Source organism: Pogona vitticeps, chromosome 3 (assembly GCF_051106095.1).
Source record: "Pogona vitticeps strain Pit_001003342236 chromosome 3, PviZW2.1, whole genome shotgun sequence".
Lineage (NCBI taxonomy): Eukaryota > Metazoa > Chordata > Lepidosauria > Squamata > Agamidae > Pogona > Pogona vitticeps.
In genome coordinates, this window is record NC_135785.1 from 255,614,450 (window position 1) to 255,639,565 (window position 25,116).

The 25,116-nt window shown below is 42.1% G+C and overlaps 1 protein-coding gene across 1 annotated transcript in view; it reads left to right on the forward strand.

The window, feature by feature from the left end:
• The window catches only part of LOC144588092 (uncharacterized), a 94,331-nt gene that overhangs the window by 49,669 nt on the left and 19,546 nt on the right, over nt 1–25,116 (forward strand). The window lies entirely within an intron of this gene.

Genomic DNA, 25,116 nt, shown 5'->3' on the forward strand with positions numbered 1-25,116 from the left:
GAGAATGCTTCCATCTTGAACAACCATCTGCCAGATCTGCTTGGACTTAGATTCCTGCACTGAGTGGGGGTTGGACTCGATGGCCTTATAGGCCCCTTCCAACTCAATTATTCTTTGATTCTGTGATTCCATGATGGTTGTTAGCTTTTATATTGTCTTTTAATGATGTACGCCTCCGTGGGTGATTTTAAGGAAAAAGGTGAGGTAAAAATCTTTTAATTAAATTTTTTAAAAAATAATTTAAAAAGCAATAAACAAATTAACTGGATGTCTGGCATGTATTGATGTGGTCTGAAGAGGTTCCACGTTTTTCCAGATTCTTCTGACTTTGCCTTACAACAGTGCTGTCATCATTTCAAAGCCTGTAGAGACCCCCAAATCTGTTGAGCCGTTGCAACAGGGTTCCAGAATTTGTGTCCCCAGATAATCTTGGACTACCACTTACAGAATTTGTGTCCTAGATGGTGTGGCTGATAGCAAGGGCTTCTGTAGTCAGGGATGTTGGCAAATCTCTGGGTCTACGTTCCAAGTCTGATTTTGAGTCTTCAGTACCATTTCCAGAGTCTCTATTAAAAACAAGCTTTTCTCCCCAGAAAAAAGGAAGGGTGGGTGGGTTCTGAGTCACGGATCAAGTCTGAGTCATTGAAAAAAACCAAGTCAAGTTGCCAGTTCAATGTAACTCCCACAACATGAGTCCCCATCCTGCCCATAATCTAGCAATACTTGGGGTTCCGGGTTTGAAACTCACTGGATGAAGTTCTCAAGAGTTCCCTTAAGATGTTTTCTCTGGATGCTCACTGCAACACAGTTTAAGAACTGCTGGTCTAAAACCATGTCTGTGTATCTTTTTTTGTTGCTAGGGGAGAATACAGAACTGCCTACCTTCCCTGCAACAGGCGGGCTACACTCTGTATTAGAAGACACAGTATCACCAGCTTTCAGTGCCACTGTTATCATCATCATCACCGTCATAATCTCCGGAAGTGCTTACCTGTGTTTCTTGAAATATATCTGCACCGGGTGCTGTAAATCTACTCAGGTGGTACCTGTCAGAAGACTGGATCAGAGCAGATCAGAAGAGCAAGTGTAATGGTGTTATCATTCAATGATCCGTGGCCCAGCCTGGGAGAATTCATGCTGGTAAATGAAAGAGACAGAAAAGGCCATCCTTCTCCAGAGATTTCAAAAAGAATGTTTGGACACTTATGGGAAAGGAGTGAATCTTTCTAGAGAATCAACTTGGTCAGAAGATGTGTGGAACTTTCTGACATAAAGTTACTCGTGTATAGACTAACTAACTAATTTCTTTGTTTATTTATTTATTTATTTGTATTTATTTATTTGTATTTGTTTGTATTCCACCCATATTGACAATGATGGACTAGCCCTTTTTTTTTAAATGGGGCATTGATGAGTCACTGCTTCCTGGAGGACTCGAAATCAGACTTCTGGTACCAGGAAGCTCAATTCTGGGGCTTTAATCAAGCAATCAAAATGCTGACAGGTGTTTTCATGTTCTAACAACTAGTGATTTCAAGTTCTGACCACCATTTTCATCCTGTGGAGAAAACAAAGGAAATGGGTGAGTGGAACTAAGTTGTATGGGAGCTGCAAGGAATTATGGGCCTGATAGTGTCCGTCCATTAGGGTGCAGGGTGCCTCTAAAAAACTACCAGACCCATAATCCCTTGTAGCTATCACAGAGATTAGCCCTGCTCACCCATTTCCCCTGCCTTCTCCATAGGTTGAAAATCGCTGCCCGATTCTAAAATCACCAGCTGTTAGAAATTGAAAACACCCATCAGTACTTTCTTGGTTAAAGCCACAAATTAAAAAATGACTAAAACCTGCTTCAGTCAGGAGCAGGATTTCTCCTAGTCACTTGATATCAAAAGCCAAACTGGCACAGTGTGCTGCTTGTATACTACCCCATAGTGTTTCATGCACTCTTTGAGTTGTTTACAATTTGTAATTATGCAGCCTACACAGCAAGCTGGGTACTCAGTTTGCCAGAAAGATGGAAGACTGAGTGAACCTTGAGCCAGCTACCTGAGCCCACTGGGATCAAACTCAGGCCATGAGCAGTCTTGACTGCAGTACTACAGTTCCACCACTGCGCCATGAAGCTCTTCTTATGGATAAGCCAGTATCACACATTATCCTTTTGAGTTTGTAGGTTTGCTTCTAATAAAAGCCTGTTCTACTTTTGTTTAGTTCAATTCAGTGTAGCCTCGTCTAGTTGAGATGACTTGGACTGAATTTATTCTTATCTTGCCTTTCTCTAAGGATTAAGACCCCAGGCAACTTATTTAAAAAGATCTAATAAATAAAAACAAATTACTTAATCTTTGGAAGTGAATTGCTCTAAGTCAAGAAATCATTGTAGAGATTATCCATTGCATGATGAGTCACACAACTCAGCATGCAACTGATAACATCTGTGGTCATTTAATAATGTGTGACGGTGCATCTCTAAAAGCTCCACTGTGCATGGTATGCCAGTGTAACTACATAAGAGGATTTGGACCCCTTTTTGTATTTATTTTTACTTTTTTTTTACTCAGCGGGAATAAGCTGAGAAGTGGTTATGAATGCCATCTTGAGCTGTTTCAAGGTTCTTGCATGGAAAATTAAGAAAACATGTTTCTTGCTGCTCCAGAGAGTAGGACGCAAACTAAAGGATTCAAATTCCAAGAAGGAAGATTTGAAGAAAGAACAAGGAATATGGTAAGATATGTTGGACATACAGTAGGACATCCGTATCTGCAAAGCCCTGCCACAGAGATGCTGAAAAACACAGATTATAGTGAATGCTATTTTAATAGCAAATGCTATACATAGCAAGGTCTCTGGCTCCTTCTAGTAAATTCGCTGTTTAAATATATATATTTTTCCAGATTTTTCTTTCAATATTTTCAGATTGTGGATAAGTGAATCAGCAGATGAGAGGGTCCCACTATAAAATGGACTCCAACAGAAACTGGTGGGCTCTTGTTTTCTAAAGGTACCTGAACAGAGTTTGAATGGCCATGTGCCAGAAATGCTGGAGCTTTGCAATATTGCAATGGTGGTAGACAGCCCAGTGCGTCTCTTGACTATCCAGCTAGAACAGATCCAGGAGGCTGCTGTTATCCTTACCTCTTTCTCCTGGAAACCTTCCTAAAGGGCCCTTTGTGATCAAAAGCCCTGCCTACAGAGGAAAATCAAGAATTTTGGAAAATGCCTTCTGTTTAGACTATGGGTCCCCAGAATCCCCCAGAAAATATAAGTATTATAGACCCGCCCCCCAAAAATTTTTTTACCAAGCTCTGGAACAATGAAATCCATTTTAAAGTGATGAAATGGCTCAGATAGATTTGGCTCTGTGAAAACAATACAAGGAAGGACAAAAGGCATTAATGCAAGACAGCCAGTTCAAATTAATTGAGTTGAAATTTTCATGTGGTGGTCAGTGTACAGTCTCACATCAAGGATCTTGACCAGAAATGCAAAACAGACAAAATGCAGGCTTTCTTTTTTTATCCAGCACTACTGGCTGTGAGATCTTTTTCCTGACAATTCAAATGGAGCATCTGCCTATCCCCATGCTCTTCTTCTTTTTTTAAAAAAAATTTAACCCTCTGAATGGAGTTTCCAGAGAGTATCACCAGCTGTTCCATCCATAGGGACCGGAACTATATTGTGCAGCAGAAAATACTGGGACATTTTAAAAGGTTTGGCAGGCTTGCACAGATCGTATGTGACATACTGAAGACTTCAGAAAGGGTGGGATATTTTTTTTCACAGTGTTTCCTATTCTGCTTGGAGAGGTGGAGCATCCTTTTTAAATGGGTTGGGAGTAACGTTGCCCATCAGATATTGTTGGAAAGCACACATCCAGGGACGAGGAATCATGTGAGTAAAAGTGGAGGGCCATGCATTGGCAAATGTGCAAATCGACTGAAGCCATACAATCTGAGCGCTGCATCATGCCAAATACAGCTGGTGCCACCAATAAATAATGTTGACTATAAGATGCTTGACAATGCTTGCTCTTCTTTCTTTTTCCAGTCTTGAATAGATGCTGGGATAGCAGGTTTCTTGAAATGCTGATAGTAGGGTTGTCAGCCAAAGCCTAAGATTGTGGGTGGGTTTTTGTGATGACACAGAGGTGGCACAAGAAACCTTAGAATGGGGTCCAAAATTGGGCACAACATGCCAGTGACCCAAATCTTTTTTTCTATCTACTCCTAGATTTTTTGTGTCCACAACAAATGTAGAAACATCTTATTGAGCCAGTTTGCTTTTGGGCCAGCTAGTAATAGATGGACTCATTAAAACTCAACCAGTAGGCTCTCTCCTTCTAGTCCTATTGGCCCTGAGATCTTTTTTCTAACTTGAAGTCCAGGAAAGAATAGCAATTCTCAGTTCTGGGTTGCAGAACTGAGTTCAACACTCAGTGCCATGCCTATTTGGTTCAAGAATTTTTTTTCCTTCTAGCTAGGGATGGGGGTTAATTCTGGAAGCCAGCTGTGTAGGAGAGAACGTAGTGCTAGTGTAGCTCAGTAGGTTGGAATGCCTGGTTGTGTAGAGCCAAGGGGCATGATTTGCGATCCCCACTCTACCTCCTGGAAGATGGGCCATTTGAGATCACCTAACTATCTAACTGATGGGGATACATGTCCTTCGGCTTCTGTGGCCATGGGAGGCTGCTTGGTTGTCACCTGACTGATGAACCACTTCTGAACAGTACATTTAGAAAATCTGGAGAGGATGGCCATACGTCAGAACTCAACCTGATTGCACATGATTGATGGATTAGGAAGAAACCTATCAAATCATTGCAAAGGATGTTTTTAGAACCATCTTCCTCAAAGAGTAGTTAAATTGTAGTCCAATCGATCTGGGCACACACAGTCCAGATCTATTTCACTGCAATCCGTATCATTTTTAGAAAGCATTAAGTGGCAAGATGGTGAGAGGAGCAGCCTCTGGAAAGGTTGAGGAAGCCTTTTCTAGAGTATCCCTGTTAAGTTGCATTTTTCTTCTTCTCTGCAACTAAGCTAATGCTCAGGTACACAGAGAAAAATGCTGTTGCAAAAAAAAATCGCTAATTTTATCTTGATGCTAAATTTTGTTCCTACTTCAGCTATTTCAGAGCATACCTTTCAAACCTTATGGTCACTGTTTTGGAAGAGGAAGAGAACTCCGCAAATCGGGGAGGGGAGCTTGTTATGTATAAGTGTACTGTATTATTTATGTGGCTTTGTGTTACAAAGTTTTTTTAGATGTGGTTTTGTTTCCATTTTTTTCTTTTTATATAAATAAAAAAATTAAAAAACAAACGCAGAGTTACAAGATGGAGGATACTATGCTGAATATCTTGGAATTATGCGAGAATCTTGGAATTAGTGTAGACCTCAAGCTTAATATGAGCCAACAGTGGGCTGTAGCTAAAAAAAAAAAAGGTCAATGCTATTTTAGGGTGCAGTAACAGAAGTTCTCTTCTCTCATGAGAAGAGAAGACTCCCTGGAAAAGACCCCGATGTTAGGAATGTGTGAAGGCAGGAGGAGAAGGGGACGACAGAGGACAAGATGGATGGACAGGGTCATCGAAGCGACCAACATGAATTTGACTAAACTCCGGGAGGCAGTGGAAGACGGGATGGCCTGGCATGCTCTGGTCCATGGGGTCACGAAGAGTTGGACACGACTAAACAACAATAGATGTATGGTCTTCAAACGCAGTAAGGAACTAGTCCCACTCTATTTGGCACTGGTTAGGCCTAATCTTCGGTACAGTATCCATTTCTTTCTTTCTTTCTTTCTTTCTTTCTTTCTTTCTTTCTTTCTTTCTTTCTCTTTCTTTCTTTCTTTCTTTCTTTCTTTCTTTCTTTCTTCCTTCCTTCCTTCCTTCCTTCCTTCCTTCCTTCCTTCCTTCCTTCCTTCCTTCCTTCCTTCCTTCCTTCCTTCCTTCCTCCCTTCCTTCCTTCCTTCCTTCCTTCCTTCCTTCCTTCCTTCCTTCCTTCCTTCCTTCCTTCCTTCCTTCCTTCCTTCCTTCCTTTTCAGATGACATTATGTTATGGACACCACACTTTAAGGATGCCAACAAACTAGAACAAGTTCAGAGAACAACAAGGATGGTCAGGGAGCTGGAAACCAAGCCCTATTAGGAAATACAGTGGTGCCTCGCTTAGCGATCGCTCCGTTGAGCGATGAAATCGCTTAGCGATGGGGTTTTGGCCATCGCCAGAGCGATCGCTCAGTGATGGCCCCTATGGGGAAAAATCGCTTTGTGATGATCGCGGGGAAGCGATCATGGCAAAGCAACCCTTTTTACATAGCTGATCGGCGGTTCCAAAATGGCCGCTGGAAAAACAAAATGGCCACCCGCTGTTTTGCCTTGCTTTGGAGGCACCGAAAATGGCTGCCCCATGGAGGATCTTCACATAAGGTCAGTTTTTAAGCCCATAGGAACACATTAAACACATTTTAATGTGTTTCTATGGGCTTTTTAAAATCACTTAGCGATTAAATCGCTTAGCAATGTTTTTCCTGGAACGGATTAACGTCGCTGAGCGAGGCACCACTGTATTGAAAGAATTGCAAATGTTATGCCTTGAGAAAATAAGACTGAGGGGAGATAGGATAGCACTTTTCAAATACTTGAAATATTGTCATACAGAGAAGGGGTAGAATCTGTTCTTAGTCATCCCTTCATGCAGTACACATAATAATGGGTCAAGTTGCAGATTTAGGCTGGATATCTGGAAAAGCTTCCTAACTGTTGGAGCAGTACATCAATGGAACCAATTACCTTGGGAGGTGGTAAGCATTCAAGAAAAAAGTTAGACAACCATCTGTCAAATCTGCTTTAACACCTCGCTGTGTATTTTCAGAGCCTGCTGCTATTTTTATAGCAAATTTGCAATGCTGTACTAATATATTGGCCATAAAATTCTGACTAGTTTGCAGCAAAACTATGTTCAAGTCTATTCAGAAATAACCCCCTTTGAGTTCAATGAATCTTTTTTTCTGGGTTATAAATAGGGCTGCAATCAGGCTATACGGTTTGCAACCTTCAACAGCATGCAGTAATATTAACATCGACGGTAAACTTCTATAGTATTTCAATCAGCAATAAAGAAACTGCAGAAGAATTCAACCCAAAGTATCAACTTGTGAATTGCTGGCAATTTACACCATTGCACTTATGCTGACATACACAAGCAGATTTTGACCATTTTGCATATCAGTATACTGACACCCACACACATATACACACTCCTATCTTTACACTATCTAGCTTCTCTTTATCATTTCTAGATCTACCATATCTACCTACCTGTGAATACGAGTTGGTTCTGCCAAGGGCGGGTCCGTGGTTTGGGTGGGGAAAAGGACAGGAGGCTGTTGTTCATTTCTAACAGAATCTGTTTTATTGGTAAACAAACTCAGCTGGCTTGAACAGGTCTATTAAACTCAACTCTGGTATTTATTTCATCTTTTCTTCTTACTGGGGGGGCTGGCCCAAATCGCTCCCGGCCGGTCATAGGGCGGATCGGTGTGGTCCGGACCGCGCAAACCGTCCCACAACATGGGTGTTTCACCCAGTTCCCCTCCCACTGACTCTGGAGTAAAGAGGGACTGGGACGGATCACCCGCGTCCCCCCACGCTGATTGCGTGGATAAACCACCACAGTCCATTCCAGGGGGTCTACCTCTTGTCCGCGCACGAAGAAGTCTGGGGGTCCCGGCAGCAATCCTCCATTCATTTCAAATGTTTCAACTTATATACAGTACTTTTGTTTTGCAATAACCCAGAAGTAAATGCAAATCTGATTGCTCAGGCACCAAAACCTAGAGAAACTGTGTTCCAGAAGGGAAAACGTGCCATCAGGAAATGCACACTTCTCTTAATGTGTGGTTTGATCCTATATCTCCCAGGACGCTCTCTTAGCAGGAAAATTCCATGAGCTGGACAAAAAGTCAAGTCCCGGTGGCCACCAGAGGGAGCCCAAAGAAATCCTACTGATCTCTCTATAAAAATCAGATATATCTCAGGACCTTTGTTGCTGGTCTAAATATATGCAAAGCACACATACACACACCACCTCGTGGTTGTTGTTGTTCTCATGTGCTGTCAAATTGCCCTTGATTTATGGCAACCCTATGAATGAGCAATCTCCAAAAAGCATTATGCAAAGCATAATAAAGTACTTCAGATAGTCAAGTTTTGATTGCCAAGAATTCTTATTTCCCAGATAATCTTGTACATACATAATGAGAATTTAAGCCCACCAATCCCTTCATCGGTGCTCATGTCCAGGTCAGTATGCATAGGCCCACGTCCCTGCCTTACCATAATACATGGAGAACATATCCCTCATTAAGGAGACTGGGTCTTGAAGAGCAAAAATATGCAAACACACACATAGACTCAAACCAAGAACCCATTATAAAATGCAATACTATGAAAAAGATTTTAAAGAGAGTATACACCCTAACTCTCTACAGGTAGAAAAATTATGCAGGCTGCTTCATGTGTCCATGCAATATTTTCTATTGGCTCCTTGATCCCTTTTGTGTTGTGATGAGGGTGTGGTGTAGAGAAGCAGACTGGGATTTTGGCGATCCCATTTCTATCCCTTCTGAGTCAACAAAGCTCACTGGTTAGTCCCTATGCCTCAACCAGACCTACTCCACAAGGCCGTTGTGACATTAAAGTGGAGACAAAGACAATAGTGTAGACCACGTTGAGCATAAAGCAAGCAAGCAAGATATAAATGTAAATATGTACAAAGTGCATCAATAGCTTCTACTAGAGACTTTCCATGTACTGATAAGTCTTGACCAAGAGGTGTCCCTTCTACTGTGCTTCGGACATTGCTTGATACTGAACAGAGTCAATGCTTGGAAAATTTACTTTTTCCAAGCATTGAGAAGTAGCCAACAAGGCCAGTTGTATTTCAAAATTGCAACTTTTCCAAATGCTGGGCCCATCGTCCATAAATCCACCTGCCCCAGTTGTTTTCTATTTGATAATGTATCTCCAGTGTCTCATGCTGCTGGAGGTTTTCCGCCAAATTCATGACTGGAGATCTTCCTAGCTAGAGACGAAAGGGATTGTGCATGATACAGTCTAAATCCAAAGCATTTCCTGTGTCACTGAGTTACAGGTCCATTCCACAAAACTATGCATTTTCTAGTCCATTTCCTATACATTTTTCTACTCCATTTCCCATACATTAAAACACTATCATGGTTGATAGCACAGTAAATGTGTAATATTCCCAAGGCCCCAGGACCTAGTGCAGCTGTTATAGATGAGTACAACTCCATTTCTGAAATTCATACTGGAATTGGCTTTATTCGTACAAATGGATCATTCATGTCTGGGTTCTCAGTTCTCCAATTGTGATATTTCCTTTTTTTCTTTTGGTGCTGAATAAATTGCTCACTGTGAATAATGAGAGATGCATTATAATAAGAACCGCCATATCCACAGGGGAGCGGTTTGAAGCTCTCCCCCTGCCGTTGCCAACGGTCTATGAAAACCTTTCCCTAAATATAACTTGATGCCACCAGAGTCTTTGTCTTTTTTTCTAAGGAAGGAACAGAAATCCAACAGGCGGTGGATTTTTTTCCCTTCCTTTCCAGCATCACTAAATGTTGTCTACCATGACGCTCACAAAACCATTTGGGGGGAAATAGATTATCAATGTGCCCTTTATAGACAAAGCAAATGATCTGAAGTAAAATAGAAACATTGTTTTCAGTTCCTGGAAGAAAGACTCTTAATTGCAGACAAAAAGGACAATGGCGGCTGAGGGAAAATTAATAACCTTTTAAGGCGATTAAAGTTAACAAGGATATAAATACGCTCAGAGCCAGACCTTTTCATCAAGAGAGAAGCCATTAAAGACTCAAGTGCCTAAAGAACAAGAGAGCTTAAAAGGCTGAGATGGAGAAGGCTGAGATAAGGTTAATGAGGAATGATTGTGGGAGCTAAGTGTTTTTTTCCTGTTCTGCTTTTTAAAAAAAAAACATTCCAGATCCTCTTATCTAAACCACAGAAGATCACAGCGAAGTAGGGCTGCCAGAACTCATGTCACAGGTTGAAGTCTCAGGCAATTGCTAATGTTTCTCCCCGTCTCCAAGTGAGGAGACAAGTCTCAGGGTTAGCATCAGTGGACAGAAAGAACATTTGCTTGTATGCTTCAGGTAGCTTTAAAGTTTGGGCATCCGTGCCTTCCTGCTTCTCCCAGTTCCACTGGTTGCCAAAGTTCACTGGCTCAGTGCAAAGGGGTTTGGGTATCTGCTCTCCTGTGCCTTCTCCGTTCCCAATATTTGCCTGTTCTGCTTCCATGACATCACAAAGGCCCTCCTCTGTGATATCACATGGACCTACCCATTGGTCTCAGATCTTGACACTGTTGGCATGATGCTGATCTGGCAGCCCTACAATTAAAAGGGTGGAGAAATGGGATGTGCTGGCTTCATTTCTATTGGCATGCACCAAATGAGTTTACTTTTAGAGGGATGTATGATGATGTGGGATCCTGATATTAGGAAAGTGTGAAGGCAGGAAGAGAAGGGGACGACAGAGGACGAGATGGATGGACAGTGTCACCGAAGCGACCAACATGAATTTGACCCAACTCTGGGAGGCAGTGGAAGACAGGAGGGCCTGGCGTGCTCTGGTCCATGGGGTCATGAAGAGTCGGACATGACTTAACGACTAAACAAACAAAAATGATGATGTGATCTTTGGCTTCCCATGAGTTGCTCCCACCTGCAAATGCCCATTTTAAGAGTGACTGTTAGGGCCTGATCACACCTGGCAAAAGAACCGCAGTTATACCAATATGACATTTTTTAAAAAATAATTTCATAAGTTTCTGAGCACATGATGCAGGGCCAAGATAGACTCATTTTCTGTCCTGTGGTTTATTTCCAATGCTGGGAGGGCTGTTTTATTTTGTATCAATAATGATTTGCTTTATTCCTTATTGTTTCAGCCAGTGTGAAGGTTGCTGTATATTTATTTCCTTTGCAAAGGGTTAGGGTTTCTGGGCACAGTGGCCAGTTTATGGACACTGTGCTTGTATCCTTTAGAGAGAAAAAGTAAAGGTATATTGATAAATCAGTATTAGTATCTGCTGGCACCATCGCTGCTGCCACCATGACCACAAAACAACAACAACAACAACAACAACAACAACAACAACAGCAGCAGCAGCAGCAGCAGCAGCAGCAGCAGCAGCAGCAGCAGCAACAACAACAACAACAACAACAACAACAACAACAACAACAACAACAACAACAACAACAACAACAACATGAATACACTGCTAAGAAGGAGACAACCTTCCCCTTCTCCTTTGTGGGTGAAAGAGAGCTTCAGATTTCTTTTTCTTTTCTTTTCTTTTCTTTTTTTTTGAATTGTAAAGAAAGAAGCATTGCATTTATTTAACTCTGCTTTTCGCAATACTTTGAAAGCCTTTCAAAACCCACTTCCTCCTTCTGATGCAGAAGGGAGAAGATATGTAGGGTGGAGAGAAAGGAAAAGGGGAGGAGGAGAGAAGCTTCACCAAGAAGTGAGAGGGAGAGATATGGAGGGAGGAGGGAAGGGAAAAGGGGACGAGGATGAAAGCCTTGTAATGCTGTATTTCTGTATCAATATACCACCTTGGGTAATTTTTTTTAAGTCAAGTGGGGACTGATCGCCCAAGAAACAGTAGGGAAAATGAATTGATACAATTAAAAGTGTGCTGATTCTATACCTCCCCGTAGCACTTAAAACACTCTCCAGGCAGTTTACAACTTAATTAGGCTACACATGGCCTCCCAACGAGCTCGTTAAAAACAATGTGAATGCTCCCACCTGTATGTATACACACCACACGACTGCAAAAATAGATGTATGACTACAAAAGAGGTATGGGAAGAATTGGTATAACTGGGGTTCTTTTGGCAGGTGTGATTAGGCCCTTAATTAGAACCCCTGGCACTTGAACTCCATCGAAAAGCTGTGCTGATACCCATTAATCCAGATGCCAGACAGAGGATTATCAGTGTAAGCAGAAATTGCACATGTTAAACAAACTATATCCTGTATTTGCACACTCATGACAACACTGTCAGATTTTGACAGGAGAGGGGAAGATTTCCTGTCTAACGGAAGATTCTGGGTGACTCCTATCATTCCCGGGGGGGGGCGGCGGCTTATGCTGAAGGGGTGTAGTAATGGGGGAATTCAGTGGCATTCTCTCCCCAGCAGAGAAATGAGGGGAGGCCACTCTTTCTCACGTTATCTGAGTAGCACAAAAAAGACCCTTTGCACAGAGCTCTTTCGAGCAGTGTTGGTCCTGTCATGAAGCCAAGTGAAAGATTAGGTAAAGGTAAAGGTTCCCCTTGACAATGTGTCCAGTCGTATCCAACTCTAGAGCATGGTGCTCATCCCCATTTCCAAGCTGTAGAGCCAGCGTTTGTCCGAAGACAGTTTCTGTGGCCACATGGCCAGCGCGACTAGACACGGAACACCGTTACCTTCCCACCGTGGTGATACCTATTTATCTACTCGCATTTTGCATGATTTTGAACTGCTAGGTTGGCAGGACCTGGAACAACCGACGGGAGCTCACTCCGTCACTTGGATTTGATCTTGCAATGGCTGGTCTTCCGACCTTGCAGCACAGAGGCTTCTGTGGTTTAACCCGCAGTGAAGGTTTTGTCGTTGTTTAGTCATTTAGGTTTGTCCAACTCTTCGAGACCCCATGGACCAGAGCACGCCAGGTCCTCCTGTCTTCCACTGCCTCCCGGAGTTTGGTACCAAATTCATGTTGATAGCTTCGATGACACTGTCAGAGACAACCATCTCATCCTCTGTCGTCCCCTTCTCCTCTTGCCTTCACACTTTCCCAACATCAAGGTCTTTTGCAAGGAGTCTTCTCTTCCCATGAAATGGCCAAAGTAGTGGAGCCTCAGCTTCAGGATCTGTCCTTCCAGCGAGCACTCAGGGTTGATTTCCTTTAGAATGGAGAGGTTTGTTCTCCTTGCAGTCCAGGGGACTCTCAAGAGCCTCCTCCAGCACCACAATTCAAAGGCATCAATTCTTTGGCGGTCAGCTTTCTTTATGGTGCAGCTCTCATTTCCATACATCACTACAGGAATAACCATAGCTTTGACTATTCAGACTTTTGTTGGCAAGGTGATGTCTCTGCTTTTTAAGATGCTGTCAAGGTTTGTCATCGCTTTTCTCGCAAGAAGAAGGCATCTTTTAATTTCGTGGCTGCTGTCTCCGTCTGCAGTGATCATGGAGCCCAAGAAAGTAAAATCTGTCACTGCCTCCATATCTTCCCCTTCTATTTCCCAGGAGGTGATGGGGCCAGTGGCCATGAACTTAGTGTTTTGTTTTGTTTTGTTTTGATGTTGAAGTGAAGGTTTACCATCACCGAATTCAGGTGGCAACAGGTAGGAGAGGCCCCACCTTGGAAAAGTAACTTTTTTTGATAACTCCCAAAATCCTACTTGCGCACCCAAATGCCAGGCAACCTGCAATGTTCTGAGAGTTGTAATCTAAAATGGTCACTTTTACAACTCTTACGGATGGCTCCATTGAGGCTGGCATCCTAGTTTTCACCATGGTCAGTTGTCATTCAAAAACTAACTTTTCCAACGTCTGGCTATTAGAAATGGATGAAGTCTGACTAGTTTTTGTTAAAATCCTGGCAATTGGCAAAAGGGGCTCCGTTTTCATTCTACTTCAGACAGCAATGTTTCTCAGTCTCACTCTACTTTTATGAAGAATCAAGCTCTCTCGTGTTTCCTTGTGGTTTGACCTGACATTTTTCTGATCATTTTCCCACTGAAACCCTCTAAGGGGTGCCATCTTTTGCCTCTTCCCACTGTCTGTCTGTCGCCCATGTAATGCTTCCCATTCACAGCTGTGCATCTGAAACACTTCCAGACTCCCACACTCTGAAAGACAAACTCCCAATCTGTCATGTAGTTTATTTGCCATTTCACTTCAACAAACATTTTAACAAGAGCCCAAATTCAGCTTTGATACACAGAGAACAATCTACTGATCCGGTAACACAGTTTATCTTAATATCGTTTGTGTGTTTATTTGACTTTCAGGGGCCATGAAAGCCATGGTTTCCTTAATTGTAAATCAATCAGTGGACTTACCAACTGTTTAGTCAATTGTTAATTATTAACTAAAGGCCACAGTTAACAAGTGTCTATTGTTGAGTGCCATTGAAGTAACTTCTGATTTATGGTGACCCTATGAATCGGTGACTTTACCATCAACAGGTCTGCTCAGCTTTTGTAAACTCACACCCATGGCTTCCTTTATTGAGTCAATCCATCTCATATTTGGTTTTCCTCTTTTCCTGTTGCCGTCAACGTTTCCCAGCGTCATTGTCTTTTCCAATGAGTCTTGTCTCGTCATGATATGCCCAAAGTACAATAGCCTCAGCTTCATCATTTTTGCCCCTAGGGAAAATTCCCGTTTAGTTGTCTTTCTGTCCATTACAATTAATAGTTGGGTTTTCTTAAATAAAACCAGTTTATGTATTTGTCCTTTGTTAACCAAGTGCAACATTCCAGCTGGTTAATAACCTTTTGTTTGTTTGCCCACTTCATGAAACCAGCTTGCAGGAGCAAGCTCAGTCTTGAAGCTGAGAGGCATCTTAATAATTAACAGAGAAGAATTAACTCATCCTCTTCCTTCACACTTGGGATGGTAACCATCCTTCTGTTTCCAAATGTTCTGTTTGCAAAATAAAGTTCTGTGCTTTCAAAAATAAAAAACTGAATAGGATTCTATCAATAAGATCTCAGAGCAGCTCCTTGTCATGCTTCAACTCTTTCAGTGGTTGTTTATGAAATACTCACATCTTCTCTGCTCCTTTCATTCCATGCAGCTCCTCCAAAGTTCTCAAATCCTTGACTGTGACCTCAAAAGAAAAAAAAATATCAGATTTTTGTGCCTATAAAAATTGGACAGATATAGGTATGTTTAAGGGGTACTACATTTCTCAGAGTTTGGGAAAGGGAAATCGATTTCTGAAGTCCTATTATACTTGGTAAAGTGAACATTATGCTTTGAGAAGTTCACAGGAACACATTCTTATATGATCCTCTTTGCAACGTTAGTGACACATTTGACTGCACAACAAACTGTGCAATTGACCACTTATCCAACCACACAATTGACTGCACAACATTCGCCTGCATTCAGTGTCCTGAAAACTCAAGTTCCTCCTGAGATAGATGATCCAGATGACATTTGGGAATTCTGGGAAAATCTTCCAAAACAAGCTGAAATTCAATTGTTTCCTATTTGTGTTGACCAAATTCAGTAAGTACAGCTGTTCCTGGCGTGGTACTCTGCTGCACCTAGGTAAAGGTAAAGGTTCCCCTTGACAATTTTCGTCCAGTCGTGTTCAACTCTAGGGGGCACTGCTCATCCCCGTTTCCAAGCCATAGAGCCAGTGTTTTGTCCGAAGACAATCTTCCGTGGTCAGTGCGACTTAGACACGGAACGCTGTTACCTTCCCACCGAGGTGGTCCCTATTTACCTACTTGCATTTGCATGCTTTTGAACTGCTAGGTTGGCGGGAGCTGGGACAAGTGATGGGCGCTCACTCCGTCTCGTGTATTCGATCTTACGACTGCTTGGTCTTCTTGACCCTGCAGCACAGGCTTCTGCGGTTTAGCCCACAGCACCACCACGTCCCTGGCCACCTATAATTTAAGCAAGAGAAACCTCACAGGAAAAAAAAGTTGGCATGCCTAATTCACCACTCACATGAGGGTATGCACAGGGATTGAAAGCCCGGCTTTTAAAAGCTGAGCACTCAAAGCCTTTGGTTTGGGTGGATGAATCTGTGACTTTTGATTCTCCCAGATTTGATTCTGTAGATCTCTTTTCATCCGAATAGAGAGATGCTGGCTAAGTTAGGAAAATTCTCATTAAAAACAGCTTTGAATATTCTCACCTGTTCTTACTGTGTTTCCCTGAAAAATAAGACAATGTTTTATATAAATTCTTGCTCCAATAATGTGTTAGGGCTTATTTTCAGGAGACTTTGTACAACATTCTACATTTATCCAAATATAGTCATGTCATCTTCTGGTTGCTGCACCATAGTGGAAGGTGGGCTTTCACTTAACTAGGGCTTATTTTTGGGGTAGGGCTTATATTACGAGCATCCTGAAAAAAATCATACTATGTCTTATTTTCAGGTTAGGTCTTATTTTGGGTGAAACAGGGTATTATAGAGATGTAGCTCTTTACAGGTATTTGTGTGCATTTTTAAGTGGGACAAGCTCTGTTTCCTATCTCCTCTCATTTTGTACTTGCAGTTATATATGACTGAAACGCATAAGCTTCTGGGTTTCCACACCTACAGTTCCAACTGCCTGGTGCATTTACCCAGTTAATCTTGAATCAGTCAAATGGTTCCCTGAGTATTACAAATCCCAGCCACGTTCCTCAGGAAGCAGGAAGACCTTGTCCATTCCAGTTGAGATATAAAAGCGACAAATGTGATAGGACGCTTATTTTATATATTTTTTTCAACAAAGATGCCACATAATATGGTTTAGCAAAAGAAGCCAGGCATAAAGGTTCTTGACACCTGGCTCTCCATCACACAACGGACACAATCCCAAGAGGCATAGACAAAACCCTGGGTGCACAGCGCACTCTGCATCCCCAGGGGAGAATGGACTACCAAAGGGAGGAGATGCTTGGCTCCCTTCCTTCTGGAATATAGGGCCCCGAGGAATGGAGAACAGTAGGCAGTCACCCGCGTCAGCATGAAGGCCAGGAAGAAAGGTATGCGCCATGTGGAACAAACTCCTTCTTTGACGAAGTCAGCATGTTATCACCACGATAAGATAAGCTTGTCTCAGAATGAGAGGTTCTTAAGCTACTCACATCAAGCCAGGATGCGTTAAGTGCAATATCTTTCCATCCGAATGGCTTTCCATAAGCTAGCTGGTGGCATGGCAGTCAGGAACCACTGGATAAATGCGTTCTCAGTGAAATTTCCCATTACACTTCTGATCTTACACAATAGTGCAATGATGTCCCTTGAAACAGGCTAGGTTAGGGGTGCAGAGCCTGTCCTCCTGTCACACAAAGGTCTGTTCTTGTAACAATCGGACATAGTGCCTGCTTCCAGCACCTGTCACCTGGGGAGACGTCTCACTCAACTTTATAGTTGAGCCAGTTCTGTTAAGATCTGGAAAAGAGGTGCTCCTTCATATTCATTTTAGACCAGTGGTTCCCACCCTTGGGTAGCCCAGATGTTCTTGGACTGCAACTCCCAGAAACCCCAGCCAGCACCACTGGCAGTGAAGGCTTCTGGGAATTGCAGTGCAAGAACACCTGGATTATCCAAGGTTGGGAACCTCTTAGATAGAAACCAGATGAGCCAGAAGCCATTTCTGCTGTGGCCCTGATGCTTTAAAATGCTCACACACACACCCAAAGGCTTCAGAGAGCCCTCCCTTGTTGTTGTTCTCCAATAGCAAGGTTCTTTCCCAACACTCTTGCCATTAGATAGAATAATTTTGTTACTGTTGAATTACATACTGTTGATTCCATGCATGGGTGTGTATGCATGTGCATCTGTGTTTATGTACACACACATGCACAGTCACAAAGACATACAAATGTCTTTTTAATTGGCTTTGGCTAGCATCCTGCTGGTGATTTATGCAAGTGTAATTTAAACTCAGTTGTTGTTTTTGTTGCTGCTTAGTCGTTAAGTCTGTCTGACTCTTCGTGACCCCATGGACCAGAGCACGCCAGGACCTCCTTACTGCGAAAGGCTGCACTGGAGAAAATGGGAGTGCCTGACCACCTTATCTATCTCCTGAGAAACCTATACGTGGGACAGGAAGCAACAGTTAGAACTGGATATGGAACAACTGATTGGTTCAAAATTGGGAAATGAGTACGACACGGCTCCCTGCTTATTTAACCTATATGCGGAATACATCATGCGAAAAGCTGGACTGGAGGAATCCCAAGCCAGAATCAAGAGTGCTGGAAGAAATATCAACAACCTCAGATATGCAAATAATACCACTCTGATGGCAGAAAGTGAGGAGGAATTAAAGAACCTTGTAATGAGGGTGAAAGAGGAGAGCACAAAAATGGTCTGAAGCTCAACATCAAAAACACCAAGATCATGGCCACTGGTCCCATCACCTCCTGGCAAACAGAAGGGGAAGATATGGAGGAAATGACAGACTTTACTTTCCTGGGCTCCATGATCACTGCAGATGGGGACAGCAGCCACAAAATTAAAACACACCTGCTTCTTGGGAGGGAAGCAATGACAAACCTTGACAGCATCTTAAAAAGAAAAGACATCACCTTCCCGACAAAGATCCGCATTGTCAAAGCTATGGTTCTTCCAGTAGCGATGTGTGGAAGTGAGAGCTGGACCATAAAGAAGGCTGACCGCCAAAGAATTGATGCCTTTGAATTGTGGTGCTGGAGGAGACTCTTGAGAGTCCCCTGGACTGCAAAGAGAACAAACCTATCCATTCTGAAGGAAATCAACCCTGAGTGCTCACTGGAAGGACAGATCCTGAAGCTGAGGCTCCACTACTTTGGCCATCTCATGGGAAGAGAAGACTCCCTGGAAAAGACCCTGATGTTGGGAAAGTGTGAAGGCAAGAGGAGAAGGGGACAATAGAGGATGAGATGGTTGGACAGGGTCATCGAAGCGACCAACATGAATTTGACCCAACTCCAGGAGGCAGTAGAAGATAGGAGGGCCTGGCGTGCTCTGGTCCATGGGGTCACGAGGAGTCGGACAACAACAAACAAGGTGCCAGTAATGGTAACAGGCATGCACCCAACCAAGCCACCAGTGTACAACTAGTAACATGACCAACATTTGACTAGGTAGGAGCAATTCAAGTTATGCAAGTGTAAATCATCAGCAAAATTCTGGCCTTTATATATTTTAAACTGAATGCTGCTTGGCAAGCTGGGAGGCTTCTCTTGTGAATGTCTCAAAAAAATAAATACAGAGATGTTGTGTAGATTGAAAAGACATGAAGATGGACAGAACTGGCATAATTTCTCCAGAAACAAGCTGATAACATAAGCAGGGAAATCCACCTAGTTGAGTAGAAGCACATTTCTTCCTTGGATCCGCCTTCCCTTCTCTAGATTCAGCAGCACAATAAACTTTCATGGTCGTTTTTACCCAGCCGTCTTGCGGACCATTTTCCATTCCTTGAAGGCCTCCCTTTTCAAGGACAGTGTTGTGTATGTAAAACTGGCCGTCCACCAAGAAGTGCGAATAAGTAGCAATACAGAGAAGAATTTCAACTATGCATTGTATTTGCTGGCAAAGAGGCACTGAGGCTGAAACATTTCAATGCTGCCTCCAGAGCCATAAACGGAGAGGAGGGGAGAATTCGAGGAGGTGGAAGAACTGGAGGCGAAGATTCGTGCTTTTTTACAATTTAAGGTCTATCAATCTCTCAGCACAGCTTGTCTCACTGTTTTTCTTAGAGAACCTAGGCATCAGGGTCTACATTACCTGAAAATCTTAGGCTATGTATCGGTTCAGATTACCGATGCAGATCAATATGACAGAAACTCCTCATCGTCTAAAAAAAAACACCAAACAAACAAACAAACAAATATAACTATTTGGCAGTGGAAGACAGGAGGGCCTGGCATACTGTGGTCCATGGGGTCACGAAGAGTCTGACATCACTTAATGACTAAACAGCTATATATACAAGCCAAAATGAAAGCTTGTTAGCTTTTCCTGTGCACTGATTAGATAGATAGATAGATAGATAGATAGATAGATAGATAGATAGATAGATAGATAGATAGATAGATAGATAGATAGATAGATAGATAGATAGATAGATAGATAGATAGATAGATAGATAGATAGATAGATAGAAAGAAAGAAAGAAAGAAAGAAAGAAAGAAAGAAATAATTTTCCATAGATTAAAAATCCCTGCACACAGAGATCTAGATAGATCACAGCTTGTTAGCTTTTCCTATGCACTTATAATGGGACTTTATGTGGGCCAATTAAATTAAATTAAATTAAATTGGCCCACTGCTCCCTGGGATTATGGGATAGGCCAAACCCACCCCTACCTATTCTGCTATTTTGGTAGAGATCCAACGTGTGTTTGGCAGAAGCAGATTTTGAAATCTGAGAAATTGGGCTGACGTTAAATGCAGATTAGAACATTTTGCTGTTGAACCCCTAGATTAAATTTCATGGCCCAGACAAGGTTTAGCTCAGAAAGTTGGGAAAAGGTGTTGAGACAGATGCAGTGAGAATGTGAACATCTGCCAGTTTTATTCTTGTTCTGTTTGACACAACCTCGCCCACTTTCTCATCCTGTATATTTCTATACCAGGCTGCAAGGCATTATTTCTTCTCAGATGGAAAATGTGTATTGGTTTCTAAAGGTATTATTTTTACACATGCTTTCCTATGGATCAGATTTCTTTATAAAAGATGCTGCTTGCACATCTCACTGCTAGAATGAGGCAAAAGAGCAGTACATTTGCAAAACAGCATGCGTCTTTCTATAAAAACGGAAAACAGAAAAGGACCAAACATGGATAAAGAGGAATTGATGCAGAAATTGATGAAACAACGCTGTATTTGAACATCCAAATACAAAATAAGTAGAATTACAATGAATGCTTTCAATTCTGTGAAACACATATGAATATATACAACATCCTCTGCATCTGAAATTTCATGAATGCCCTGAATTTGATGCCATACATTCAAAAGTAGGTACTGTATGCCTGGGAAAAGGTAAGACAGATAACTACAAATAATGGTGGCGCATGTCATCTCCCTTTCTCTCTCTCCGTGTGTGTCAAATACATGGAGTTTTTCTTGTATTTCCTTATGAAATTACTGTATTAGTGGTTCTATATGGCACAATGCACCAGAAGAAATTATCCTGTGTGTGCGTTTGGGTGTGTGTGTTTCCTATTACAGTGGAACCTCAACTTACGAACGTCTCTACTTACGAACATTTCGAGTTACGAACGGCTCTGTTTGCAAAATTTTGCTTTGACTTATGAAAGAAAAAAAACTTTCCTGCCCTTTTTTTAAAAGAAGAAAAAATTTAAAAAAATTCTCCCCCTACTGGTAGAGAACGGATTAACCGGCTTTGCATTAGTTCCTATGGGAACTAATGCCTCTACTTGCGAACAGCACCTCGACATACGAATGAAAAACAGCCAGAACGGATTAAATGGTTTTCAATGCATTCCTATGGGAAATTTTGCCTCAACGTACAAACGTTTCGAAGTACGAACGCCATTCCAATACGGATTAAGTTCGTAAGTCGAGGTACCACTGTATGTCTGAAAACTATACCTGAAAGCTATTTGAATAGAAGCAGGGAGTACTTCTGGCTTCCAAACACGCAACATAAAAACTACCAAAAGTGGGTGGAGGCAGGGAGATAGAGGTTGTATCAACAACCTGGGCAGTAGAGTGGAGGGAGTGGAAATGCAGGGCTTTAAAAATTACTTGGTGGGGTATATTTCCCAAACTTTCCCAGTGTCCATGCTGAGTGCAAGATTTGGAACTAATTGGGAGTCCCAGCTAGAATAGACTTGTTGAATCAATCAGATTTGCCTAAGTGCTGGCTTACCATTCAGGAAAGGCTGCAGGGTTCATGCAGACTCATTAGCTGGCCCAAATGCGGCCCAGTAGAACCCCACCCTCCACCCTTATTTGTGTCCCAATTAAAAAAATATTTTTGAAAAGAATGTTTTAGCTCACAAATTCCCCTTTGAACCTTCCAGGGGATATTCACACCCATGATCTGCAACCTCAAACACTTAATTCTGCAACCTGCATAGAATATGCAAATTCAGCAACATCAAAAGCTCCATTCTGCAACCTGGAGGCAGTACGCAGAAGTGGCTTTTCTTGTGACTGAGACACTCAGGCTTCAGCATTGAGTTCTCTTGTAATGCCTCACACTTTCCATGTGAAATGAGTGCAAAGAAAAGGCTCTTCCCTTCTCCTCCGAGGACTCTGGCACATTCAGAAGAGCAGGTGGGGATTTTATTTTTCATACTCTGCCAAGCTGTAAGAAGACAGAGAGGTTTTTTGTGACTGGTTCTAACAGCTGGAATGCAACGGAGGTGGGAAAGAAAACAGCTTTATCAGAAGAGTATGTGTGCCTTCTGTGAATTTAGTTCAAGTCAAATATTCTACCATTATATCATGATTAAGGAAGCTTAACCACGGTTTGTTCTCATGTCTAACTGGACAAACTACGGTTTCTGATTGGTTGGAAGAGCACAATCAGAGACTCTGGACTGACATGTTTGCAAAACACAGTTACCAACAACTACAGCTGGCGTAACAAATATATTGCAGCTCTGAAAAACTTATTTTGAGTGTAATACAAGAATTTGGGAGGCTGTAGTAACTTTTCCTAACTTCTCATTGGGAACTGTTACAAAAAAATTATAACTTTTCCAAATGTTGCTCTTTGGTGACAGAGCATTGGCGTACATGGAGGCCACTATGCTACGCATTCTAGGAAACAACTTCTTATCATGAACAGTACAAGGCACTGGACTGAGCTCGTTCCAGATACGGAATCCACTCCAGATATCCTCTTTGGGGAGGTCCAATCAACTACAATGTACTCTACTGAAGATTTTGACAGATGCTGCAACCAGCAGCTTCAAAGCTTTTCTTGATGAGCACTCATTCTCCTGCAAACATATATATTGCTAGTCTGATCTTACACATTGCAAGACACAGGTCCAATGTCTATGGCTCTCCTAGGTCATGTAAAGAAAAGGTAAAGGAGCTGAAATTGGTGGATGAGACTTGGTTATCTTCCTCGGTGGCATCTCTTAACTCCTATCCTTGATTTTAAGGAAGAGCCTGCAGGTTTTCTCTTTAACACTTTTATCTGTTCTCTGAGTGTCTGGAAAGGATGGAAAACTTAGGGACGAGAAGATGGAAGGTTAGGATGACACCGGAGAAAATAACAAGCATAATAAGTCAAATATACCTACCCATTATTGGAGTTATTTCAACCTCGCATGCTTCTTCTAGTAGGTTTGGCTGGGCAGAATCTTTCACTAAAATCAATCCATCAGTGACCAATTGTTTTTCCCTGTCTCTGATTTCAAAGAGAGCTCTGCCTCTGTGCTTGTATTTTCCACTTTGTTAACATTTAGTGCATTAAGAATATAGTCTGCAGGGTACGCTGGAAACAGGCTATGAGTTTGTTGAAGCATGCTGCTCTAAGCAGTCTTTTTTTATTTATAGAATGCTGTTTTGTTCCCCATCTAGCCAACTGTGAGTAAAGAAAACCCTTTATTCTTACCAATGACTCAGAGTAATTTATTGAGACTGTATGTGCTAGATGAGGAGATTAAAAAGGACAGGTGCACTTTGGGGATCCTTGAAGCTAACATTGCTCTGTAAGTCCCTGCACTTGTGCTAGAGAATCATAACCAAAATTCAAAATTCTGCAACTCAAAGCTGAAAACATTTGGGAGATTTCCACTCAAGTTAACCTACTTCTAAAATCATTTTAGGTATGTGTTACTTTGCAGTATCTCTTCTATGTGATTTTTTTTTAAAAGAAAAGAAATGCAATTCAGTTGCCTTTTTTTGTTACAAGAAGGATAGTGATAAATCTGAAACACTGCCATTCATCATGACTACATCTGCACCAAAAGTGCAGACAGCTGGGTTGCTCAATATAAACTCACCAGTTCTTGCTGTGTTCGTCTGTACCAGGAGCAGGTCTTTTGCACATTTAATGGGTTTTTATTGCCCATTCAGAACCAAACTGCCCTCAAAATGCATTGCATTAAAATAGAGACGGCTCACAACAATAATCCAGAAAATTCCTATATAGTGGTGCCTCGCTTAGCGATGTTAATCAGTGCAGCAAAAATCGCCACTAACCGAAAACATCGCTAAGCGATTTTAAAAAGCCCATAGGAATGCATTGAAACACCTTCAATGCGTTCCTATGGGCAAAAAACTTACCTTTAAGTGAAAATCCTCCATACGGCGGCCATTTTCGCTGCCCGGTATGCGAGGAATCCGTCCCAACACACAGCGGGCGGCCATGTTTTTTACCTGGCTGCCATTTTGGAACCGCGATCAGCTGTTGAGAAAACATCACTATGCGAAAATCAGTAAGCAAAACAGCTTACCGATCATCGCAAAGCAATGTTTTTCCCATTTCAAACATCGCAATGCGATCGCTTTTGCGATTGCAAAAACCAAATCACTATGCGATTTCGTTGTTAACCGGGGCGCTTGTTAAGCGAGGCACCACTATACTCTCTGCAGCCTAAAGTGAGGTCTAGGCAACTAAGGCCAGAGGGAGTAGATTTCTCTTCATCAAAAAGTTACAGGATTTTGGTCCCATCAGCTTTGGCTCCAGTGCAACACTGACAACGCCACTAGGTACAAGGAAAATTTATTTTCATCTGAACCAACACTGGACACATAATCTCAATCTCAATGTGGCTGGAGTAGAGTTCCTGTCTCATTCTTTCGTCTCCTCCACAGATATTCCCACCACACTATCTTTTGTTAGTACCTCTAACTCAAATTACTGGCCCCTCAAGTCAGAGGCCAAAATCCTCTTGCATAGCTGCACAAATGATGTAACTTCTGGAGGTGAATTGTCTCAAGTTAAAAAAAAACCCGTAGACATGATCAGTTGCGCACTGAGTAATAAATGCAACTGTAATGTGTCTAGTGATTTCTTAACATGGAGCAATTCACCACCAAAGTTACACTGCGCTATGTCAGTGTACCTAAGTAAGATGATTTGGCCCAGGTTTTTTTGTTTCTTTGTTTGTTGACCATAACCTGCAGATTGGTCATGGATCATGGTGGCTGGGAGTCTGGAATCTGTTCTCACCTCCCCTGATTAACAAGTCCAAGCTCTGCCCCCAGTAGCACATTCTCTTCCTCAGAATGTGTTTGAAAGACCAGCTCGCGGAGATCTTTTACAAAGAGTATCTCAACCTGGAATATTTAGACAGCCAAGCAGATGCTCTACCACTAAGACACGGCAACATCTTTATC